Raw genomic sequence first — 18,303 nt, forward strand, 5'->3', positions numbered from 1 at the left:
ATAAATTTTTTTCTATCTTTAATCTTTTGTACAGGATAATGATTTGAAAAAGAAATGAAAAATTATTATTATTCGTCTAAAAAGTACAGCAAATAATAACAATAATTTATAAAAAAAATTTTTTTATAACTGCGAATAATTTCCGACATATCGCAATTGATTTTTCCGCAAATCTTTTGTCTAGAGGAATGCTATAAATTTATACCTCTGCGTTATTATATTAAGAGTTATTATCGTAGATCGTAGATCGCACATCGGTACTCGGGATGACCGAGAGAAATGACCGTAATGGAGAGGGGCTAAGCGTGGGACGTTGGAGGCAGTGGAAATTGCGGAAATGAGGATAGTTCCACGGAGCAGGACCGTCGACTTGGAATGGTGTTATGTGTTATGTGGATTGCATATTATATTATTTATATGAATAAAAAGAGATGTCTCGATAAGCGGGCGCCACACCGAGAACCTAGAATCTACAGAGTGACGGTGTTATTGCATTTATTTCCAGTTCCACGAGCCACTTCCGTCAGTATGCGCCTGCGATCAACCGATATCACTCACTCTCTGTATTAAAATATAGATATATGTGCTTAAAATGCTTCATGTGTGACTTTTGATACCATACCCGGTTTTATTCGTCTCAATGTAAAATCTAAATATATTTATTATCTTTTATGCTCTTGCTCTAATGGTATTCACAGGAAAAATTATTTTATTTTATAACGCTCATATATTTATAATTTATGATATTTTTTTTTTATTTGTAGGGAAATTTTATGCCCGGATTAAGGAAAATTTTAGTCTGGGTGATCAGATGAACTTATTGTGTGCTTCGTGAAATCGATCATGACTTTATAAAGTACTTTAGTACAATTGAGAACAATGATCATGTATACTATATATACTCAACTTCCAAAAATACTAAAAATTGTTCAAAGACCTGTAAATTTTCCTTAAAAAGTATTTACAAGCCTAAATTGTGTTTAATAGTTTGGAAAAAAATAGCTTTACTTTATTCACATATTTTGAACTTTCACTATAGAAAACTCTCAATATTTCTCAATAACATGTTTTTTGTAAATAAATATGTCGGGGAAATTTATTATTAATCGCTAATAATTTATAACTTTCAAATAAATTGTATTACTCACAATTTTTGAACTTTTTACTACGGAAAATTCTGAATATTTTTTGACAAAATATTAATTGAAGAATATTTATCTTTATTTCAAATAATTCAAAAAATAATCAATGTTACTGAAAATTTTTGACGTTTTTTTACGAGAAAAAACTTTAATGTTTGCTGTATTAATTCAAAAAATGTCTGTATTAATTATTATTACTCACATTTTTTCATCAATTATTAGTAAAAAATCACTAAAATACCTTCCAAATTCTGAAAAACAATCCTAATATTAGATCATAACGTTAATAATATTGATGATGTTTATAAATATTTTGTAAAATAAAATTTCACAGCTGTTATTAATATAAAAAATTGAAAATTAAATTAGAGGGTTGGTAAATACTTTGATAGAGATTGTTTATTTAATAACCAAAGTTATAATAATTCCTATCGTGTTAATTTTAAAAAACTCTCCAATAACTAGATCATCATTTTTACTATTTAATTCTCTCTGTGTTCAAAAATTGTCATCAATTTGTTTTTTTTTTTTTTTTTTCAATTTCTTACACGAAAAAAAGTAAACTGTAAAATTCACTCGGATTCCGGTTAATTTTTATAGTTTCAAACAGTAAAGCGGACATCGGGGTGGCAAAAATATAAATATTACAGAACTTAATGTAGAAAGTATAAAAGCCACAATTTATAATTTAATATCCAAAATAAGTGATTAGTAGCTGTCACTACAGTAAATAACGACTCTTTCATCTTAAAAAATTACAGTTTCAAACAGTAAAAATTGCCATTTCAATATATGGTCCATATTATGAGAAAGGGAACTCAGATGAAAGAGAAGGGGGTCTCACTCTGGGAGAATTTAACATTTGAAACAGTAAAAATTATACTTTTAAAATATACATTTTACCAGTCCAAGCAAGTCAATAATTACAGATTGATTTTTAGCGTTGCGTTTAAAATTTACCATTTTACTTTGTAAATATTGACGTTGCTTGTATTAGAAATTTACGAACTTTATTTTATACTCTTTACATATCATAAGATCATTTTTTAGGTACAAAATGATAAATATCAAAGTCTGAATTATTAATTATTATACTTTAATATTTTGGAAATTTATATAGCGAATATTACTGTTTGAAATAGTATTTTCTTCCATGTAAAGAGTAAATTGTAACGTTTAAATGGTAAATATTATAAAGTAAATAGTAAAATCACGATTTTACTGTTTGAAATGTTAATTTTTAGCAGTTGATCATTACTTATTATAAATCAACTGTTATTTATTATAGTTTACTTTTTTCCGTGTATCTTGTATAAAAGTAATCAATAAACAAAAAGCGAAACAGGGAGCAGTCGCTACCAAAATAATCCATAGTACATGCATACATCCATAAACGGTTCTCATTCGTCTTTCCTCAAGCACACACTCTTTTATTTTTAATCCATACATACATACTGTACATCATATCAGAGGCAAGCATCGAGTAGAATCTTGAAGCACCCTCGAGTCTGGGTCGACTGATTTTTTCTTATTCTTACATCTTTCCATATCCACAATATTCTCGAAGATATTCGAGACACGCCAAGAGCCCCACTACATTCAAATTACACATTTCTCAATTCTCAATTCTCAACAAAGAATGCTTAAGTATTATTTTTAGAAATTTTTCTGGTTCTCGTGTAATATATGTTATATGCGGACGTCACGAAAGAGCATCAATACATCAATGCATTAATACACATACACGTCTATATTTTTATACATATAAGCACAACATGCGACGGTTTTCGAGTTACGCAAAAATCAAAAGTTTCCTTCTTAAGAAATTTTCCTCTAGTGGATTGCATTCCCCTCTTTCACCCTTAATTTATACTTGGCACATGCACTCTCTGTAATTGTCCATATGTATGTACATGACCCAAACATCAGGTGAATGAAGCCAAGGTATTTAAAGTCAATGAATGGTCCATTAAAAGTTAAAGCGAAATTGATGAAATGAAAGTCATTGAAATTTATTATATCACATTTACCCTTTGACAATAATTGTTGTCTTTCCCCTCGTAGTTTTTCGTGAGGATTACGAAGTGAATAATGCCCTCAACTTCAACAGGTGAATTTATTCTAATATAGCTGAGGCTTTGTATTATTACTTTCTTTCAATAAATTTTTTGTTCCGCTGTATGCTTTATTATTTGTATTATTTGCGACTGCATTGAGTCTTTTAGGATGTAGGACCATAGAATTATAATAAAGATAAATAATTCCTGTGAAAAAAATTTTGTGATATTGCCATACATACACTGAAAAAAAAATTAACTTGATTCAAGAGGAAAATTCTTGAACCAAGAAAATAATTTTGAAGAGGGTAATTGTTTTGAATTAAGACGAAAAATTTTTGAATCAAGTAAAATTTACTTAAATCAATTAAAAATTTTTTAGTTTAAGAATTTTTTTACTCAAATCAAGAAGATTAAGTTCTTCAAAATTATATACTTGAATCAAGAATATTTTTTTTCTGTGTAGCATATATGACTATATATGGCCTGATCTGATCATACACAGAAAGAAAAATTTCTTGACTCGAGAACAAAATTCTTGGCTCAAGAAAATTTTCGGGTGCCTGAAGGAAGACCGAAGTTGTGTTGGCCGAAGTAAAAATTTTTCTTGAAATTCTATTGTTGGTGGAAGTCATTTTTTTTTAATTCAAATTATCATAAATACTTGATACAATAAATTTTTATATTTGATCAAGATTTTTAGATACTTTAGGGAAGCAGCGCCACCTACTTCAGCTGAGAAAAAAATTTTCTCACCATGAGAAAATTTTTCTCTTGAATATTTGATACCCATTTTATATTATTATTATTATGCTTTACTTGTACACCTCTCGGTTTTTACAAGGCTGATTTCTCTTTTCGTCCTAGCTCTACGCTTTTTTCTATTTCTCATATTGGACCTCAGCAAGTCCCACCCGACACTTCATTTCTACTTTTAATTTTTGCGGCTGTGGACCGACTTGTGCTTTCTGTACCGTATTCACCCTGAACCTCACCTTTTCAGGCTGTTGGAACAGAATCACGGGGAAACCACAGAGAAAACCCATGATAGTACAGTCGGAGCTGGGCTAAGTCTATAGAGATTGATAAGAAACTCTTTTTTATCGACCACTGGAGCATTAGGTCCCTCTCCTAGTGTGCAGAGATCCCTCGCGCTAGCCAACGCTGACTAAAGTGGTCACCCATTCAAGTTGTTGCTTAAATGTGTGCCGCCCGGCTATCTCTGCCACTTCCAGAGGCTGGCAACACTGAAAAATATTGGTGCGTGCTGGGATCGAACCCGGGTCCCACTCTTTCGAAAAGCGAGCACCGAGCCGACCAGGCCATTGCTAGCCTTTGATACCCATTTTATATTATTTTAGCGTGCAATTATACATATTGAATGAAAAAAAATGATTCAATATTATTTGATCTTCCCATTTGACATGTTAATCGATAAAAATATTAATGAAAATTTACTTCTATCTTTATATTTAATTTTTTGGAGCAAGAGAGAAATTTTCTCAAGACAAGAAAATTTACTTCTATCAAGAACTAAATTTTTTGGAGCAAGAGGCTGAATTGTCTCAAAACAACAAGATTTTCTTGACTTAAATAAATTTTCTTGGATCAAGATACGTATTTCTTAAAGCAAGAGAATTAATTTTATTGGAATAACGTGACCATTTATGATCATATAAGACCATATCTGATCATATATTGACATTTTAAATCAGATCAGAAGTTATAAAGCTTCATATGTCCATTCATAATTTTTAATATGGCTAGATGTAATCATATTAGGCCATATACGGATATACACCCCCATGAAAAAAAATATATGTCGAAATACATAAAAAATACATTTTATTAAAATATATTTTAAATATATTAAAAATCTATAAAAAATATATAAATTATGTATAGGAAATATATTTTTAATAACTAACTTTTGGCCGATTTTCATATATATTTTATATATTTCAAATATATTTCAGATATATTCAAAATATATTTTTTTTTTAATTTTTAGCTATGTATTTTTTATGTATTTTAAGATATATCTTTACATCTATAATATATTTAAAATATATATGAAAACCACCCAAAAGTTAGTACATTTTCGTATATTTTTTTTCATGGGGGTATGGCCATATATAAATTATATATGAACATAGGTCACATCAGAAAAATTTTCCGAGTGGTGTTAAATAATTTTTGATGCAACTAGTGGTATCATTACGGTTCTATCAAAAAAATGATCAACCTTTATTGTGACAAACTATAAACTACAAACTCGTGCAAAGTGATTGACGATTGTCCGATTTGTTCATAGATACAGGGACGGGAGTTGAGTTAGAGTGGAGCTGCTGGAACTCGTCACGCGACGTTTTTTTAACTCTATTTCATATATATGTGTATATGATGACGACGATGATGATGAATATATGTACAATGTAACTCTATGTTAAGTTATATTATGTTATATGTTACATAATATAATGTATAAGGACACTCCCCTGTGAGCTGCGCGCGGAGATTGTTGAGGCTCAAGAAGCGGGGCTCAGACACTGCAGCGTTGAGTTTTCAATTGATGCCAAACGCGTGCCACATTCTTTGTCCCGCAATAAAGGAATAAAAAAATTTCTAAAAGCTTGAATGAAACCTGTAGCGAGCTTATATTATGCACTATGTACTCAGTATACTTTCACTTGGTGCTTAATGTCTAGAAAAAATAGCTTTGCTTTATTTTATTGTTATATTATCCTTGCGTATTTTCTATTTTGTTATGTATACCTTTTCTTTTTGATTCGTATTTAGATCGATAAATTTTTCATCGAGAAACGATCATTTATGTCAATTATAAATAAATATTTATAATTAAAATTATTAATTGCAAATTAAAGCAATTAAAAATCGGGCCAAATTTTGAAACTAGGTACAAAATAACAAAAAGATTATTCGTCTATAAAATTTTGTCCCAATTTATAAAATTTACAAATCATGAATTCCAAAAATAAAATTCATATTTTTTTTTAATAACTTTCCACAATATTAGACCCGTAAATTTTCTCCACAATGAATAAATATATTTTCAATAATTAAAAAAAAAAAATTCAATCTTTTGAAAAGTGTTATTTTACCTTGAACGCTTACAGATTTTATAGTATCTAATTTTCTTTCTTATCCCCTCTATAATACAAAATGTTTAATATTATTTGTAGCCAGCTAATTTCAGAATAATACATTTCTACCGTGGATTAACATAAAACGATTATTCTTTTCTCTTCCCCGAACAGAATAATGGGAGACAAGTTTTTCGCAAAACCCGTGGAAAATTCGAGCGTGTCTTTTCTTTATTCTATTCTTATATTATTCTTACACTATATACATATATATTCTACATCCGAAATCTCATGTGCTGGTTTGGTGGTGACGGTTCTTGGAACACGGATTTCACAGTTACTAAGAACGCAGGTCTCTCGGTGGAAATAAAATAAGACCGCAGGTCTTAAGATCCATCATCTCATGATCATGATACACTTTTAAAAATATTATTTTATCAATATTATTATTATTATCCTACAATAATTCTAAAACTTCAAATTTTCTTTGTCCATTTAATTTCATTGCATTCAAAATTGAACTAGCAAACTGCCTTTTTTTTTTTTTTTTAACTTCCCGCTATGAAAATCGAAGATTTTCAAAAATCGGGAAGTTATTGTTTTCACCCCGTTTTGCAAAAATCGAGTTTTCATCAGATCTCGACGTTTGAAGGTCACAGGAAGCTTCCCTGACTATCCCCGTGAGGTTGTCACGGCGTCTGTGTGTGTGTGTGTGTGTGTGTGTGTGTGTGTGTGTGTGTGTGTGTGTGTGTGTGTGTGTGTGTGTGTGTGTGTGTGTGTGTGTGTGTGTGTGTGTGTGTGTGTGTGAAAGTATGTGAACCGCTTATAACTTTTGAACGGCTTGACCGATTTCATCGCGGTTGATGCCATTCGAAAGGGCTTGACCAAACTTAGATTTTGAAAAAAAAACTATTTGGACCGATTCAGATCAATAGATTTTGAGAAATCTTCAAAAAACTGAAAAAAAAATTTTTTTCAAATGTGGTTTTTTTGGAATAACTTTCAAACGGCTTAATAGTTCAATTCCAAAAACTAATCAGCTCTTAACCTCAAAAAACCACGTCGATCACCATCAGTCCGGTCAAAATCGGTTGATTCATTCGAGAGATATCGTAAACGAAAGAAAACCGAAAAAAGTGTTTTTTCGGAATAACTCCAAAATTCCTAGCGCGATCGATTCAAAATTTGAGATTCTTTGTGAGGCTTGAAAAACTGCGTCGAATGCTTCTAACCGCGTAAAAATCGGTTTATTCATTCAAAAGTTATTGTGGTTTAAAAATTAAGAAAATAGTGTCTTATCAAATCTCTATCAGACTTTTGAGCTTGAAGAGCTTTAAAGGATAGGAAAGCAATCTCTTTGAGCTCGGAGAGCTCAAAATAACCCATAAATTGTATTTTTGAGCTCGAAGAGCTCAAAAACGTCATTGGTGCAATTTTAAGCGCCTAAGTATGAAATTAGCGGGAAGTTGCAGGGATGGCCTTCAGGGTCAACCGTTTTCCTAATTTTTTTTGGATCGATTTATGTATTATTTTGAGCTCTCCGAGCTTGGAGAGATAGCTTTTCTATGTTTCTTCGAGCTCAAAAGTCTAAAAATTATACTATCTCATCAAAAACGATCCGAAAAGAAATGTTATGTGAACTTATGCAAAATTATGTAAAGTTATGTGAAGTTATGTGGAAAAAACACTTGAACGAATTGATTGAAATTATGTGAAATTATGTGAAATTATGTGAAGTTATGTGCAGGAAACACTTTTCGGTTTTCTTTCGTTCATGATTTCTCTTGAACGAATCGACTGAAATTATGTGAAATTATGTGAAATTATGTGAAGTTATGTGCAGGAAACACTTTTCGGTTTTCTTTCGTTCATGATATCTCTTGAACAAACTGACTGAAAGTATGTGAAATTATGTGAAGTTATGTGCAGAAAACACTTTCCGGTTTTCTTTCGTTTATGATATCTCTTGAACGAATTGACTGCACTGATAGAAGGATTTATTTGTATTAAATAATATTTGTTAATAGCTAACAAATCATTTATTAGAGACCATTTTTTAATGTTAAATAAATATTTCTTAGTATTCAAAATGATTTGTTTGTATTCAATAAATCTGATATTCATTTATTAAGTATTAATAAATCTTTTTAAATACTAAGAAATATTTGTTAAGGCCTAACAAATGGCTCCTAATAAATGATTTGTTAAATATTAACAAATCTTTTTAACTATAAACAAATCTATTAGTGTGAAGTTATGTGAAATTAAATTCTATGTCAAAAGTATAGAAAGACTATCTCTTTGAGCTTGGAGAGCTCAAAATAAGACATAAGTTGTTTTTTTGAGCTCGAAGAGCAATTATTAGTGCAATTTTAAGCGCCTAGGTATGTAAGTGGCGGGAAGTTGCAGGGATGGCCTTCAGGGTCAACCGTTTGTCTAATTTTTTTTTTTTTAACAGCTACACGAAAAAAAGTATACTGTAATATTCACTCGGATTCCGGTTAATTTTTATAGTTTCAAACAGCAAAGCTGACATCGGGGTGGCAAAAATATAAATATTACAGAACTTAATGTAGAAAGTATAAAACCCACAATTTATAAATTAATATCCAAAATAAGTGATCAGTAGCTGTCACTATAGTAAATAACGACTTTTTCATCTTAAAAAATTACAGTTTCAAACAATAAAAATTGCCATTTCAATATATAGTCCATATTATGAGGAGAAGGGGAACTTAGATGAAAGAGAAGGGGGTCTCACTCTGGAAGAATTTAACATTTGAAACAGTAAAAATTATACTTTTAAAATATACATTTTACCAGTCCAAGCAAGTCAATAATTACAGATTGATTTTTAGCGTTGCGTTTAAAATTTACCATTTTACTTCGTAAATATTGACGTTGCTTGTATTAGAAATTTACTAACTTTATTTTATACTTTTTATATCATAAGATCATTTTTAAGTACGAAATGATAAATATCAAAGTCTGAATTCTTAATTTTTATACTTAAACATTTTAGACATTTACATAACGAATATTACTGTTTGAAATAGTATTTTCTTCCATGTAAAGAGTAAATTGTAACGTTTAAATGGTAAATATTATAAAGTAAATAGTAAAATCACGATTTTACTATTTGAAATGGTAATTTTTAGCAGTTGATCATTACTTATTATAAATCGACTGTTGTTTATTACAGTTTACTTTTTTCCGTGTAAAAAATAACTTTCACATAACAATTTTCTTATGTATTTTTTTTATTCAAAAATGATTAATTATTTTCATAAAATTACAAAAAAAAATCATTTTAAATTTTTAAGACTGTACATTGAAAAAAAAAAAAAAATTACAAATATTTTCAAAAGAACTTTTATTACTTTTTTTAAATTAAAAAAACCTCACTAAAATTATCAATTAGACAATTTTAAAAATTTCTTTAATAAAAAAAATTTGTCCTCTAATTCGACATTTGAAAAAAAAAAATTTTTTTTTTTCTTCAAAAATCAAAAAACAGTCTAGGTGTTTGCAGAGTTCAATATCATGAAGCATAAATTTATTTCAATGCATCAAAAATAAAAAAAAAAACACTTGACAAATTATGACTCCAGACAACCTCAAACAAGTGAAAAAAAAGTGTATATATGTTCAGTTTCAGGTTTTATTTATCAAGCAAGCCAAGCTAAAACCAATATATAACATGTGTCGCCAGCTTGCCAGTGAAATGTAGTCAAATATTAACCAAAAGTTTCCATCAAAAAGGCTGTATTGTAAGACTAGTAGTCGGTGTTTAAATTTGCACTCATTATTTTTTTATTTTTTAAGATATAGACGATACAAGCTGTAATAAAAATGTTGGATCGCCAGATTGGCTGTAACATGTCCATTTATACATCAATACAAAATAAAGGTGTAGATGTGTGAGTAATGTAAGGAGGAGTAGAAAAAATTTATAAGATAAATTAAAAAAAAACATTCTCACGACGCCTGAAAGTCTTGTGGAGAAGGTTATTTTAAAAATTCCTCTTTCTATTCTAGAACTAATGATGTAACTGGTGGGTCTTAGCCCAGGGGCGATCGACCGGAGAAATCTCTGAGAATAGTAGACAGTTGGGCGCCCGATTTTACTGAGAATAAAGATCCATCAGATATAGATATGTGTGTGGTGCTGGATATCACAGGTATGAACCGAGTATTTCTCGCGATGATGGACCCCTCGAACCTTTGCATGTCCTCTTGTACATATATATATATATATATATATATATATATATATATATATATATATGCGAGTAGTCCCTCTCTTTCTCTCCCGAGGCTTGGGAGAGAAAGAGAGGGACAGAAATTCTGAAGAATGAGGGGAAACATCCGCCCTTGTGATCCAGGTTAGTCCCTGTTTTTCTCGCGCGTGCACCTGGGCCCCACCCCGCTTCATCATCCTCGACCGAAAATCTTTGGTGATGCTTCACCCGTGATACATACTTTAAACTTTGATTTTTCAACGTATATTTTTTTTATATACAATATAGATAAATATTTTTTTTGGTGCTTTAAGATGAATATTCAAATTTTTAATTGATTGGTTTTTAATTTTAATTCTAAGAATTTATTGGAGTAAATATTTGGCGGGCGGAGTTCCCTTCGGAAAGAATGTTTAGTTTATTTATTTGAGATTTGGGACAAAGAGACAAAGCAGTGGTGTGTGAATCTCTTTGTTTGAGCGGGCTTTGAAATTTTTTTGGGAAATTCACAGACAGAAAAGTGGGGAATAAATATCTAAAAGAAAATTGAGCCAGTAAATTTTGATGTAAAAAGTAGATTTTTTAAGTTTTAAAATTTTTTTTAAATGCTTTCTGTTTATGATTTACAAAAAATAAGTCAATTTTTCTTTAACAAGCATTGTTACTTTTATAACAATGTAACTTTCTGGTTAGTTTTATGATATATATTTATGAGAACGATACAAGGCGAGAAAAAGTATGTTTTCTGTATAATATATATATGGAAATTATGGATCTCATACCATTTACCATCAGGCTAGTCACATTCGATCACTTATCGCTTGACAAAAGATTTTTGAATTAAAATAATATACTTATGTATAACATGTATTTTGTTATTCCGACCGTAATAGAATAGCTGAGATAAGATACGCTAAAAAAAAATTAACTTGATACTCGAGAAAAATTCTTGAACCAAGAAAATCATCTACAAGATTATTAAACCAAGAAAAATTTGATGCAAAATTTTATTTTTTACTATTTTTGAAAAATTTGAAACTAAAAAAAAAAACAATTTTTTTTAAACGGTCGTCACTTTATAAAAAATTTTTTTTTTACTTTTCCGACATGCGGGCTACAGTGATATATTTATTAAAAGATAATCTGATCGATTTTTTTTGTTTTGGATGCAATAATGTACACCATGATATCCTTTCATTTTTTATCCTCCACTTTACCAGCCAATAATTTGTCAAATTAAAAAAATTTTTTTGGTATAATTTTTTATGAATTCTTGAAATATAAATAAATTAGTTATTTATTTCGTTAGTAAATTTGTTTAAAGAGAAAAAAATTTTATAATAAGAAAAATAATAAATTTCTTGCGTCAAGAGAAAAAATTCTTAAGCTAAGATAAAATTCTTGGTTTAAAAAAGAATTTCTTGATTCAAGAATTTTTGTCTTGAGCCAAGCTAACCGTTCTACACAGAAAGAAAAATTTCTTGATTGGAGAACAAAATTCTTGGCTTAATAAAATTTTCGGTTGCCTGAAGGAAGACCGAAGTTGTGTTGGCCGAAGTAAAAATTTTTCTTGAAATTCTATTCTTGGTGGAAGTAATTTTTTCTTAATTCAAATTATCATAAATACTTGTTACAATAAATTTTTATAATTGATCAAGATTTTTAGATACTTTAGGGAAGCAGCGCTACCTACTTCAGCTGAGAAAAAAATTTTCTCACTTTGAGAAAATTTTTCTCTTGAATATTTGATACCGATTTTATATTATTTTAGTGTGCGATTATACATATTTAATGGAAAAAAATGATTCAATATTATTTGATCTTCCCATTCAACATGTTAATCAATAAAAATATTAATGAAAATTTACTTCTATCTTTACATTTAATTTTTTGGAGCAAGAGAGAAATTTTCTCAAGACAAGGAAATTTACTTCTATCAAGAACTAAATTTTTTGGAGCAAGAGGCTGAATTTTCTCAAAACAACAAGATTTTCTTGACTTGAATAAATTTTCTTGGATCAAGATACGTATTTCTTAAAGCAAGAGAATTAATTTTGTTGGAATAAGTGAAATTTCTTGTCAAAAAAAATTTTTTTTTTCGCTCAAGAAAATAATAGGGAAGAAAAATATTTTCTTGGCTCAAGTGAACCTTTTTTTCTGTGTACCAGTGTAGAGCTCGAAAAAACACCCGTAATTTGTACCTCTAGACAAGAATACCCCTTAAGGCCATGAAGCTTTTCAAGGTAATTTTATTGGCCTAAGAATTTTTCTCTTATATCAAGTTAATTTTTTTTTTTTTTTTTTATCAGGAGATCTTGGATCGATAGGAGTATCTTAATTATCTGTTTAAGGTTTAGGTTTAAACAAACTCAGATCTTAATAGAAAAATTAGCAGTAATGGCCGGTATTGATGGCAAATTGTTGGGTCCAGGTATAATAGGAGCTCTATCTAGGTATACCGATATTGAATCTTGAATCTCCAGATCTTGGATCTATATACACATATATACACAGTCGGTCCTCAATTTCTTAAGCTTTCTTCTTTTTCCGCTACACATCATAGCCGGCGAGATATTCTGAGTGAGTTGGCGTTTTCCGATTATCGTGGGCTAGATCAAATAGCCGGTCGGTCTCTTTTGGTTGCTGGGTTGATGTCCAAAGAAAGAAGAGAAGTGGTATTGATAGAGGAGCAAAACGAGGACCAGGGGAATGCTGGATGCTGGATACCGGTTGAAGAAGAACCCAAAGATGAATCCAGGGATGAAATCCGGTAGCGGTGAGCACGTCAACCCACGTTCGTGCTCATCGTACCGAAAAATCCCGCCGAGCCCAGCACTCACGTGAGCCAAATCTCACTTCAATATCTCGTATTCTCTTTCACAGACTCCTCTGCGAAGTATTCCTACTCTATAAATGTGTATACACATATATAGTCGGAAATAATGACACGAACCTCCAGCTTATGCACGCATATGAAAAAAAAGGGTCTAGTTTATCAAATTAGCGAGTGTTTAAAGATTTTTAGTGGTTAATTTCAAGCAATTTGTCTTCAGTACTTAATTTTTTGTTGTACAAGTATGAACAAAATCAATTTTAGTGGTTCTACTGCACTTAGAGCACTCTTGATTACCAACTGAAGAAAAAAATTTTTTAATTAAGACTTAAAATTAAAAAAAGGTTGTCAAAATAATTTTTACGTTCTTTTTTGGATTAAAGGTCTTTTCAATAGTCAAATTTGAATGTTTAATTTGTCAATAAATTTTTTTGATTGAAATAATTAATTTACAAAATTAATTCATACACAGAAAAAGAGGTCCACTTGAGCCAAGAAAATATTTTTCTTCCTAATTATTTTCTTGAGCGAAAAAAAAATTTTTTTTTTGACACAAGAAATTTCACTTATTTCAACAAAATTCTCTTGCTTTAAGAAATACGTATCTTGATCCAAGAAAATTTACTTAAGTCAAGAAAATCTTGTTGTTTTGAGAAAATTCAGCCTCTTGTTCCAGAAAATTTAGTTCTTGATAGAAGTTAATTTTCTTGTCTTGAGAAAATTTCTCTCTTGCTCCAAAAAATTAAATGTAAAGATAGAAGTAAATTTTCATTAATATTTTTATTGATTAACATGTCAAATGGGAAGATCAAATAATATTTCATCATTTTTTTAAATTCAATATGTATAATTGCACGCTAAAATAATATAAAATGGGTATCAAATATTCAAGAGAAAAATTTTCTCATGGTGAGAAAATTTTTTTCTCAGCTGAAGTAGGTGGCGCTGCTTCCCTAAAGTATCTAAAAATCTTGATCAAATATAAAAATTTATTGTATCAAGTATTTATGATAATTTGAATTAAGAAAAAATTACTTCCACCAAGAATAGAATTTCTCGAAAAATTTTTACTTCGGCCAACACAACTTCGGTCTTCCTTCAGGCAGCCGAAAATTTTCTTGAGCCAAAAATTTTGTTCTCCAGGCAAGAAATTTTTTCTTCTGTGTAGCTTTTTGAGTAGGAAAATGTTGAGTTAAAAATTTTTGATTGATTATTTAGTATTAAATGGATCGCCTGCTTGGTTGAGTTAGAGTTAAAATTTGATTATTTTCTGGCAGAAAAATTTTTAAATCATCAGCTTTCCGCCTAAATTATGGTCTTAAGGACTTTTGTAAACGTTAATAATTTTTTATTTGCAAATAAATACTGTCAATATTATCGGAATGGCTTATAAGTTTATTTTTAAAAGTAAAAATGATTTTTAGTTTTGTATATTGTCATATAATTGTAATCAAGATTCTATTGAGTTAAAAAATATCAAATTAAGTATTTATTAAACAATTTAATTATTACGTTTTATTTTAAAATTATAAATTAAAAAATTTTATGTGTATTTTGAAGATAAATCTCTTAATCTATCAATATAAACAGATATAAATGAAAATTATTAAAATATGTTGTGTCTGGTACTTGAAAAGGTACACAGAGTCCCGTTGTCACACGATTCCTATTTATAAAGTCGTGACTGGCATGGTTGAGCCCGATTGCCAGTCCAGGTACAGGTACAGGTACAAGTACAAGTACACTATTATTAAACTTACTATGCTGGATACTATACTGGAGGTTTTTATATGCAAGTGGAATCGCGAAACGCGTCTCTTTGTAATCATAATCATGTTTGTCGTTTATGTTCGTCATAGTCGCGCGACACGACAAGAAACCCACGAAAGCACGTGAGCTGAGAGCCCGATATCCTCTTTATATATAAATATATATGGACAATTTATAGTGTTCAGTGTTGAGTGTATATAGTGACACTAGCCGTGTGTTGCCACGTGCCACCTCCGATAAAGATTATCCGCGCACAAATTGTTCTACCACTCACCGTACGCACTGCTATCAGAAAGCTGTCACGTAGTCCCAAACGCACGCGACTGTCACGCGTTAAACAACAAACACCGCCGATATATATGCGTTTTTATGCACCGCCTTTACTTATAGTTCTTCGAATTACGGGAAAATTTTTTTTAACTCTTTCCTCAAACTAATCCTGTCAGGAAAATTTTTTATTGCTGATCTAATTATAACTCTTAATAATTATTCAAAAATACAATGTTAAAAATATTAAAAGCACTTTTTTTTACGATAGTATTATCAAGATTCAAAATAATGAACTTGAAAAAATAATAAAATGAATAATTACTTTTTATTATTTTAATATTAAAAATTGCGAGAAAATAAAATATTTTTAATGAAATTACTAAAAAATTTACCGAACTTTAAAGTAAAAATGAATTTAAGTGTTGATATTATCCACTTTTGAAGCAGCGCTGCAATCGCTTTCGCTTAAGACATATCAACTGTATAAAAAATTACACATTTCCGTGATCAGTTGTTGTTCAATAACAACATTTTTATACAATTATCGTTATAATTAAATTTTATGCAATTAATTAAATATTATTTGTAATTCATTATTTTTTTTTTCTACTACACGGAAAAAAGTAAAGTGTAATAAATGCACTGTAAATCCAAGTGTTTTAACAAAACACACATAAAGTGTTTTGTTCCTATCTTGAAGCATTGTAGTCACTTTTAAAACACTTCGATTTACAGTGTAATAGTCGATTTATAATAAGTAATGATCAACTGCTACAAATTACCATTTCAAACAGTAAAATCGTGATTTTACCATTCACTTTATAATATTTACCATTTAAACGTTACAATTTACTCTTTACATGGAAGAAAATACTATTTCAAACAGTAATATTCGCTATGTAAATGTCTAAAATGGTAAAGTATAATAATTAAGAATTCAGACTTTGATATTTATCATTTTGTATCTAAAAAATGATCTTATGATATGTAAAAAGTATAAAATAAAGTTAGTAAATTTCTAATACGAGCAACGTCAATATTTACAAAGTAGAATGGTAAATTTTAAACGCAACGCTAAAAATCAAACTGTAATTATTGACTTGCTTGAACTGGTAAAATGTATATTTTAAAAGCATCATTTTTACTGTTTCAAATGTTAAATTCTCCCAGAGTGAGACCCCCTTCTCTTTCATCTGAGTTCCCCTTCTCTTCATAATATGGACTATATATTGAAATGGCAATTTTTACTGTTTGAAACTAAATAATTAAACTGTAATAAATAACAATCGATTTATAATAGGTAATGATCAACTGCTACAAATTACCATTTCAAACAGTAAAATCGTGATTTTACTATTCACTTTATAATACTTACCATTTAAACGTTACAATTTACTCTTTACATGGAAGAAAATACTATTTCAAACAGTAATATTCGTTCTGTAAATGTCTAAAATGTTTAAATATAAAAATTAAGAATTCAGACTTTGATATTTATCATTTTGTATCTAAAAAATGATCTTATGATATGTAAAAAGTATAAAATAAAGTTAGTAAATTTCTAATACGAGCAACGTCAATATTTACAAAGTAAAATGGTAAATTTTAAACGCAACGCTAAAAATCAAACTGTAATTATTGACTTGCTTGAACTGGTAAAATGTATATTTTAAAAGTATAATTTTTACTGTTTCAAATGTTAAATTCTCCCAGAGTGAGACTCCCTCTTTCATCTAAGTTCCCCTTCTCCTCATAATATGGACTATATATTGAAATGGCAATTTTTATTGTTTGAAACTGTAATTTTTTAAGATGAAAAAGTCGTTATTTACTATAGTGACAGCTACTAATCACTTATTTTGGATATTAAATTATAAATTGTGGGTTTTATACTTTCTACATTAAGTTCTGTAATATTTATATTTTTACCACCCCGATGTCCGCTTTACTGTTTGAAACTATAAAAATTAACCGGAATCCGAGTGAATATTACAATTTACTTTTTTCCGTGTAAAATTTAAAAGATATGTAACTAATGAATGGTTATGCAGCACCCTTGATAATAATTCAGTCCGTTAATTCTTTTTTTGAATTTTCGTCAAATAAATTTATTAAATCAACAATAAAATTTCTAAGATATTTTTTTTTAATGTAGAAAAATCTACCGCTAATATAAAGTTTAATCATGAAAGATATCAGCTGTTTAATATTCACAATGCAACGTCTATTTTCACGCGTGTGTGTCTGTCCACCGTAAACATGTATCTGTAAAAAGAATGACTATATAATAATAATAATTACAATAATGGATAAAACGTACGAAGAGTACTTCTGTGGGATGATAATGTAAAGAAGTAGACGCCGGTGGTCGTCAGTGGTGCTTACATAATGGATATATTTAATATTTGATAATAAATAGCTGGGACCAGAGAACCATTTGGTTGTCATCTCGGTGTCGGTGCAGCGTATGACAGCATGGAAATTACTACTTGACGACGCATATCTGACTTGCCAGTTTCCTTCGTAACACAACACACAACACACTCTTGAGCTCAGTCCTCGCTTCTCCGATCACTAAGGACCAACAGAGTAAGAGAGTAGGAAAATTTAATTCGACGTAATAATGAAGGAGGGATGCACAAGTAGAATTAACGCAGCCAGGGAAATTACATTTCGCCGTTGTGGATGGTGTTTCCCATAGCGGGGCGAGTTTCGCTGAAAACCTCCAGGAGGAATGAGGGAGCTGGATCCTACAACAAACTCAACTCGGGTTTATTAACGACGATATCATCTCACTTCAGCTCCAACTCAATTTCGACTCCGATGACGTTTACACGGGCAAGACGGGGAGGAAGCTCTCACCAACCGGATGGTGAGTATCCGCGA

The 18,303-nt window shown here is 29.9% G+C and overlaps 1 protein-coding gene across 9 annotated transcripts in view; it reads right to left on the minus strand.

Moving 5' to 3' along the window:
- The window catches only part of LOC123260774 (transcription factor Sox-2-like), a 375,090-nt gene that overhangs the window by 74,241 nt on the left and 282,546 nt on the right, over nt 1–18,303 (minus strand). The gene's annotated exons all lie outside the window — the stretch shown is intronic.

The sequence above is a fragment of the Cotesia glomerata genome, linkage group LG3, assembly GCF_020080835.1.
Source record: "Cotesia glomerata isolate CgM1 linkage group LG3, MPM_Cglom_v2.3, whole genome shotgun sequence".
Classification (NCBI taxonomy): domain Eukaryota; kingdom Metazoa; phylum Arthropoda; class Insecta; order Hymenoptera; family Braconidae; genus Cotesia; species Cotesia glomerata.